The following is a 9,468-nucleotide window of genomic DNA, read 5'->3' on the forward strand; positions in this document are numbered from 1 at the left end:
AATTGCATGTTGTTAGAAGCCCCCACACAATGTAAGGGGAGTTTATTTATTTTTTGCCCCCTTCAAATGAGTAGCAGTTAAGAAGACTTCCCCTTTTTTTTTTTTTTTTTTTTTTTTTTTTTTATATATCATCCTTGTTTTTTATATATCATCCTTGTATTTATTATACCCCTATTGGTTATACATCAGATAGATCTGACACACCCTAATTGTTATCACATATATATTTTAAGGTCTCTCCTTCCCCTTCCTTCCCCCTTTTTATTATGGTCAAACAAACAAGAAGTGCATATATATTTTTTATGATATAACAATAAGGATATTTATCTGTTTAATTGAGGTGATAAAGAGACTGTTTCCTCCATACTAAAGTAAGAGACTGGTTTGTGTATGGTTAAATACACAGAGTGCTGTGAACGACCGAGGTCTGAAACCAGGAAGTGATGTGGAGAACGAAGTGGAACGCAACACTGCGTTCCAAAAGAGAAAAATCCCGAACCCGGAAGTGATTTGGAACGCACAGTGCGTTCCACGGTGAAACCCAGCCGGAACCCGGAAGTAAAAAGACGCAATGCGAGAAAAAGCCGCCAGAGAAGATTTTGGACTCTATTACCGATTGAAAAAGCCCCAACAGGGGCGAAACGCGTTTCGGACTACCTATTAGCCATTTGGCTACCTTATCTTTTAGCAGATTTTAGCTAAAAGTTTTACATTATTTTACATGCTATTTTTATACAGTATGTTTTTATAGTTTGTTTTCATATTTTGCTCTTATAATAAATTTTGTGGCTTCCTATGCCATTTCCAACTCAGCCAAGAGCCTGATTTATTTAGCTATTGTTCCTACGTAATTGAGTATACCAACCCATCGTGGAATTGTGTGGAAGTCAAGTGGGAGCAGTGAGCCAGGCAGGAGAGGGACATCCTTCCAAAAAACGTCCCAAGGCGATATCAGTGAGAGCCACACGTCATTGGCTCCACGTTTGTGAGTACCTCATTTTGAGAATTCGGCATTGTCCAGCTACACCTACTGTATTACACTATTGTGTGTGTTATATTTATTTTTTACAGATATAACCGGAAGTGTGAATTACCACCTTTTGTATGTATTTATTTATGTTATGTAGAGTGGTGTGAGGGGTTTCCCACTCAGGTGGTCTGTAGCACTCTAGCTACCACACTCGCTTGCATTGTTTACACTGTATACACCCTTGATTCTCACTGATCCATTAGCTTATTGTGTCCTACCATGGACTTTGTTTTTCTAAGCGATGGCACATCCTGCTTTAAGCCAGTTGGTTGCCAGCAACAGTCTGGCAGCTAAAGTGATTTTTATTGTAAAGATTTTGCTTGTGCCTGGTCACACCCTCCACTGATCTAGAATAGAGAAAGGACCAATTGTCAATTTCCAATGGCCTCTGGAACACAATTTCTAGTAATTCTTTAATTTGTCACCAAAACCTACACATTTCAGGACACTCACAGATATGTACATAGGATCCCTTGTAGCCTTGTGTATTTTCTGCAGGTATACAGAAATAGAGGCTACGGTCTCCCAAACTGCTTCCCACATGTCCCCTTCTAGTACTTCTCATACGTCTGCTTCACTCTCTCTGATATGTTAAGTCCCACCACAGTCAAGAATTAGAGCATATGTGGTTATATATGGCAGGTATTAATCCTTTTTGGGCAACTAATGCGCCACAGAATTATTCAAACATCAAAAAATCTTGCTTGGCTGCTGTTTTAACCTCTGCTCTAACTGCAAAGTCTCAAAGTTATATGAATCATAAATAATCTCTCAGATTCCTATGGAACTTCCTGGACATTTTCCTTTAAGTCAAGAGGTTTGTCCCCATTCCACGAATGGCAGTACCTTTGAATCCCCGCTTCCAAAAATCCTTAGCACACATCCGTGCGGGGGATCCCTATTCCGAAGGTATGGTGCCATCAGGGAGGAGGTATCAGACAGACCAAATATCCAAATTTGGTCCTAAGCCTGTCCCATAGAGAAATTCAATATGGCCAGACATTGAGTCCTCAAAATTACTCTTTGCTGTCTACCCATCCATATATAGAACTGTGGGAGGTCTGACCCCAACAGAGAAGACTTGAGGTCTACCCATCTCCATAACCCAAAAGATGAGTGCCACAGTAAGACCTGAGCTGCATACTAGTAAATGAAGAGACTAGGGAGTCCCAGGGCCCCTCTGTTGAGGCCTGTATAGTAGTTTTATGACCATCCAACTGATCTATATTGTCTGTACACTGTCTCGTTTATAAACCGCCACTGGAAGGGCTCAGGGGTAAGGTGGATCCCTAGGTATTTAAGACTCGTCCATTGTATGGATAGGCCATAGATGGACTATTTTGTAGCCCAGTGGCCGATAAGTCCAGGAGCATAGCGTTCGATTTTTCGTAATATATTTTATGTTCTGCCTGTCCCCGAAATGGAGAATGTCAATAATGCAGAAAAGGGCGATAGGGAAGACCTAGGATGCGTAATAGTGAGTTGAAAATCCTGATCATTTTTAAAGAACAATGTGAAGTAAGGAGTTTGTTTTACTAAAGTTTTCTCCATGGCCAGAGTACTCTCTCTACGGCCATCTCACAATCCTGATTATTTTCGCCAATCCAATGCTTCCTCATAGAGAATATTATCTTTTCTCCACCTTCAAAAAGGCACATACTCAGACCAAGCCCACAGGTCCAAAAACTTGTATATTGATCTTAACCCCTTAAGGACACATGCCATGTGTGACATGTCATGATTCCCTTTTATTCCAGAAGTTTGGTCCTTAAGGGGTTAAAGGGACACTATAGGCACCCAGACCACTTCAGCTCATTGAAGTGGTCTGGCTACAGTGTCCCTCGAGCACTTAGTGCTAGAATGTAAATATTGCAGTTTAACATTGCAGCACTAAGTCTGCCTCCAGTGGCTGTCTCCTTTGGTTAGGTAATGGACGCTGGACGTCCTCACACTCTGCAGGAGTACATCCAGCGTCAGATTTTCCCGCTTGTGAAAGTCAAATGCTCGTGTACAGCATTTGCCACGCATGCGCATTAGTGCCTGCTTGGCGCAGAACGTCGGTGGAAGGGCACGAGAGAGGGAGAAGGCAGATGAAGCTATAGTGCCAAGAATACACCCTTGTATTCCTAGCACTTAACGTATCCCTTAAAGCAAAACTGTGATCAACAGAGACATTTGCGCAATCAAAGATCTATCCCCATGGCAGTAAATATGGTTACATGATCACACAACAAAACGGATACATTACATAGTTACATAGGCTGAAAAGAGACATGTGTCCATCAAGTTCAGTCTTCCTCACATTTGGTTTTTGCGGTTGATCCAAAACAAGACAAAAAATGTTTTTTAAAAAACAAACCAGTTTGAAGCACTTCCAATTTTGCAACACACTAGGAAAAAAAATCCTTCCTGCCCCCAGAATAGCAGTCAGATTTAAATCAAAAAGCTATTACCCGGGTTAGGGGGCGGAGCTTGACAGCACACGAGAGTGGTCGCCATTCTCCCGAGCTCCGACAAACTAGAGCAAAAACCCGCAAAAAACAAAGACACCGAACCCCATCTAACCACACAAGTACCGGAAAACAACAGGGTACGACCCGCTGAACAGGTCGATGCCGTTCTTCCAACCCGCGGCAAGGAAAACTCGCAGCCGCGGCTCCAAGGCCTACCACGCGGGAAACCTCCAGCTCGAGGCGGACTGGGCTCCCCGCATGTGGAGCGACCTTGGCCTACCAGACCCGAGCACACACGCACCAGCGGAGATGGGTCGGAAACCACAGAAACAACCCACAAACACCCCCCAGTCTCACCGTGACATCGGCATGATGCTTCGAACGCCAGGGCCAAACACAGCCCAGAATCAACCGGTGGATGGAGGGGAATCTTCCCGCGAACACACCCCAGCAAGAACCGGGAAACCTACCCCACCCAGGGCAGAAGACACAGCCCCTGCAACCAAGGGGGACATACAGGACATGCTAACAAATCTTCAAAGGAACCTCCGGCAAATGTGGGAAGCTGACCTGGCAGTGCTGAAAACAGAGGTACACACACTAAATGCTCGCACAGACACGAATGAGACAGATATACTTACCCTCAAACAGGGCCTCAAAGCACTAAACGACCAGATGCATCAAATACAAGCCCAACAAGTCAACCTCACTAACCAAGTCAGCATAATAGATGACAGGGGCAGGAGGAAAAACATCAAACTCAGAGGAGTCTCAGAAACAGTACCCTTAGAGGAACTACCACACTTCATTAGAAGGCTGGTGTCTTCCCTCATCCCAACGCGACAGGCTAAACACTTTGCCTTTGATGGGGTATACCGGATAACTAAATCCCCACAAGCACCCACCGCAGCACCACGGGACATCATTCTCCTTTGTCACTCGCTAACAGACAAGATGGGCCTACTAGCCGCCCTTAAAGGGAACACCCCGTACCAATTTGAAACCAGCACCATATCAGTCTTTCAGGACTTGAGCAGATCTACATTGTTATGGAGAAAGGGAATGCAGCCCATCACGAAACTCCTCCAAATAGCAGGACTCACATACCGATGGTCAACGCCCAGAACGCTCCTGGTCACAAAAGATGGGAATACATATAAGGCGTCAGACCCATCAGACAACACTGCCTTACTGACAGCACTAGGACTCACTCCACAAGGACTACCCGCTCCAGAGACATCCAGTACTCGCCCACGCAGCACAGAAAACTCCCCTAACCTCACGGGCGGAGAAGAAGAACCGACCTGAACCCACAGACTGCTCATGTTGTTTATGCTAATGTTTTACCTATGTTCACCTATGTTTTAAGGTTCACTTACACACCACTACAACCACACACTTTATGTCGGGCTCACACCACGTAGAAACAGCTCTGCGACTCAACTACACAACTCCCTCCCCCCCCCCCCCAGTGCCCCAGGGTCAAGGGACACAACCAACCATGGAGCGCTACACCCCACACCGGGAACCAGACATACAGGGGACTCATAAGCAACGCACATATCCATAACAGACGAACCCCGAGAACAAAATAGACACCTACGCTCCGAAACACAACCCACTCCCATATAGACGAAGGCCTGTTCGCTAGGCAGAAATACATTTTGACTCAATTATACACGCGGGGGTCATGGTGGACTCAACTGGCACAAAAGATAAGGGTACGTTAGACCCCCACTTCAATAGGCTCTCTGAGACTCAGAGTTCAGGGACACCAGACTTAAAGAGGGAACTATACACCCACCAGCATACGAGGTGATCCAACACATAGAATGCCGGGTAGTGGGACAACTACCCTGAAAGCCTTAAGGCCAATACATTCACCGCACCCCCACAATGTTCATAACGATGATGACTCACCATCTCACAATTTCTCGCCCAGCAACGCCCAGTACTCTCGTAGGTACCTCGTTATAACCCATCAGACCAATATACAAAAATGTGCATTCACTGTTATAACCGATCTACTGTATGGACTTGTTTGTTATGCTAACTAAGCAGTATATAATCGTTGCATAAACAGAACTGTCTGTACCATTGATGATGCACGGAAAAATAAAGAATTAAAAAAAAAAAAAAAAGCTATTACCCTTCAGTTGAAAAATTATATCATTGAATATTATGGTGTTTGCGAGTATGCATCTAGTTGCTGCTTAAACATATGTACAGACTGATAAAACCACTTCTTCAGGTACATAATTCCACATCCATATTGTTCTTACTAAATATTTTTTCCAGTCTAAACGCATGACCTCGTATCCTTGTATAGTCCTGTTTGTGAATGGATTTCCACATCTTCACTGGCTACAAAACTTCTCATCGCAGTTATCTTTAGTGAAACACCACTTCAGACTCTCACCTCCCTGTAACGTTCCATCTACATGCAGAACTAGGCAATAAAAGTAGGGCCAAGTTCAGGAAATATAAATTATATATACAATGCTTCACTGCTAAATATTGCACCCGGGTGGTCTTCCCTTGTGGTTTCTTCTTACAAACACTCCCCTCAGGTGCTCATACATTCAATTCACAAAAATGCATTCAAACTCGTTCTGAATTCCAATGCTTACAAACACACCGTCACAATCCCCCGCAGCTACATGCCCCCTTTCACCCCTCCCTCTAGTGTTCTTTACCAATGTGAGAAGTCAAAGTGAATTTCAAATTTAAAGCCAGTGTAGTTGAATAGAAAGAATAGCTGACTTTGCAGATTTTTCAGCTATTTAGATCTTAACTTTGAAATCACCAGTAAATAACCCTGCCACAACTTTGTGCTAAGCATAAAACAGTTGATCCGCTTGCACAGTCCCTTCATAAAGTCCTTATGACAGCTCGAAAGTCCACTGGTCTTCTTTGAAACTCAAGCATCTTTTTGAAGCACAAACATCTTTGTAAAACCTCAAATAAACCGCTTTATGAACTGGAGAATAATGTAAAAACTAAATGGACAAAAGGCTTACAAGCTCCATGTGCTCCTTGCTCTAGCTAAATGATCACAAGAAGCATTAGGAGGCTAATGTGACAAATCACTGTGCTGCCTCAATCAAATGCTGCTGATCGAGAACAGTTTTTGACTCCGTTCCCACAGGGAATTACCTGAGTAACAGTCAGGAAAACAGTCTCTAGAGGTGTGTTTAACTGGAAACACTGCAGTTTCTACAAAACTACAAAGTTTTACAATACAGGGTTAAAACCAAAGGGGCATTGCTCCAAGACAACTTACAGGGACTGTATAGGAACCTAGACCATTTCATCTCATTGCACGGTCCCTGGGTCGCTCTTAGTCCTGCAATGTGAAACATTGCAGTTTTAAAGAATCTACAATGTTTACATTGCAGCACTAAGACTGCCTCTAGTGGATATCTACCAGACAGTCACTAGAGGCGCTTCCTGGAGTTAGACTCCGTGAAATGATGCTGAAAGTCCTCACGCTCTGCATGAGGATTTCCAAATGTCAGAGAAAACCCCATAGAAAATCAAGACAATGCTTTCCTATGGGGAAGGACTAATGTGTGTGCAACACTTGCACATTAGATCCCCCCATCAGATGACGTCTGAGGAGGTGGAGCGCCAACCCACACTGGCGCGGGGAAAGGGTAAGTGAATAAAGTGATGTATTTAACCCTTTACATCACTAGGGAGGGCCAGAAGACAGGGATGTATCTATCGGGATGGCAAACAAGGCATTTACCTTGGGCGGCAATAAACACTGCCCCCAAATGCGTTTGCCTCGTTTTATGGGGGCCCAAGAGCTCGCCGGCTGGCCACCTTTGGGCTTCCCTCGGGTTGGTTCCCAGGTGGGGGGCGAGCGAGCAGTTTCCCCTGAGCTCTCTCTGCTCAGCTCCCTCGTGCAACCCGCAGTAATGCCGGGAGCCAGAATATGACGTCAGGCTGCCGGCATTACTCTGCAGCACGCGTGGGAGCTGAGCAGAGAGGTCACAGCTTCCTCGCTGAAAACTTAGAGCACCCACCTGCAGGTTCGACCGCCTTCCTGCCCAGCAGTCCCACTTGACCCCATGTGAAAAATCCACCTAGCTATCCCAAAAGTAGGGAGGCTGGGTGGATTTAAATTAAAATTAAAAAAATAATTGGGAGTGTTGGGGGAAAATGTGTGTGGCGGAACCAGCCTCGCCACTGGGCATTGGAGAAGACTGATTGCCAGCCTCCTGCCCTGTGACTATGGCCCCATGTTAAAATGCTTGATTTTCCCCTGCAAAGACCCGAAAGCTGGGTCATTCTGTACTTTCCCTATGTGAGCAGTGTTACCCCAGATAGCTATGCCATGGAGCTCATTCGTATAACGAAAGACTATGTGAAAGACATTGGCTTCATGGCAATTGAACTATATGTATGTGATCTGAGCGCCATTCAGTCATAATGTGCGCTCAGATCTAAGCTATCTGGGGATATGTTGAATGTACCTGTTTTTTCTTTTTTATTTTTGTTGTGCATGAGAATTACAACAGTGCTTGCACAGCCACAATAGCTTTCACAAGCACTATTTTCTTTTGATGTAACATAAACATGGCTTGGAGATATCTTGCACATTTTTTTAAAAATTCTTTATTTTTATTGTGCATATGATTACATGGTATCGACAGACGCCACAACAGCGTATTGCAAGATTAGTACATGTGAGGCAGTGGCATGAGAATTTGCACAGTTTTTATATATTTATCCAGCTTAACGAAAAGGTTATATTTTCGGAGTAGAAGTAAATGTGACAAAAAAAAACAAATAATGCTTAACAATGCTAGCTTAGCTGTGTTAGTGCAGTTAGAACCATATGTTAAATTATATGCTAGCTAAGTCAGTTCTTATATATAAAGAGATAACAAGCTTGACTATACGTTTATATTGTCAGAGTAGCATTAAGTGAATACCGTTTAGCAATGCTAGTTCGGCTATGCTAGTGTAGTTATAATACAATACTATGGTATGCCGTGGCTTAACAAAAATAAAGTTGTTATGTCGGGGTTAATTAAGCGTTAAACCACTGGGAGTTGGCTTCAACATATTTTGCAGGTCCATAACCGATGGGGGCAAAAGTAAAAAACAGAAGCATAGTCTGCTTGGGTGATGCATGTGCCAGTACAGTCAGTTCTGCTTGACCTCAAAACGAAGTGTCGTCTCGTTATTGGGGGAATTGGATTGTATGCTGATTGCCAGGAGTGTAAGCTGATTGTATGCTTTTCCTGTTCAGCTGTTTACAGCGTTCATATGCTTGAGAGCATTCGTATGCTTCTCCGGTTCGGTGGTTGTGGTGTCTGCTGCAGTGCTTGGAGTCCGCAGGAGGCGCTAGGAGCATCCTTCAATGGAGGTACCCAGTCGGGGTGCCCGTCGATCCGTTACAGTATGCTTCTCCGGTTGGGTGGTTGTGGTGTCTGCTGCAGTGCTTGGAGTCCTTAGGAAGCGTTAGGAGCATCCTTCAACGGAGGTACCCAGTTGGGGTGCCCGTCGATCTGTGGTGGAATCTCGGTAAAAATAAATTTAGTAGGCCGAGATTACCACGTGGCATGTGTACGTGCATATGCTGACGTATCGATCAGTTGGTTGCACGAGGCAAGATACGATCAGTAGTGTACGGAGCATGTGCAAGAATACAGGATGTAGTATTCCCCTCCTCCATTGTGCTGGACAGGCCATGCGGTCAAGCAGGAAGTTAATTCTTATTTGTATTGATTGGTCAAGAGAATGTGCGGGTGGAGCTTAATATGGGAGGAGTTATGTGCCTATATAAGGAGCCTGCACTATTGTCTGGGGCTCAGAACTTGTGGTATTTTGGTGACGTTAGTCCCTCTGAGTCCCGATCGGTGATCCAATAAAGAATCTCTTCCTTCCTGAAGAAACCTGTGTCCATCTCTCTGTGCTTCGCTTCCGTCAGTTTCTCCGGTATCATTTGGTGCATTGGCCGGGAAGCTCATC

The sequence above is a fragment of the Pelobates fuscus genome, chromosome 5, assembly GCF_036172605.1.
Source record: "Pelobates fuscus isolate aPelFus1 chromosome 5, aPelFus1.pri, whole genome shotgun sequence".
NCBI classification, from domain to species: Eukaryota; Metazoa; Chordata; class Amphibia; order Anura; family Pelobatidae; genus Pelobates; species Pelobates fuscus.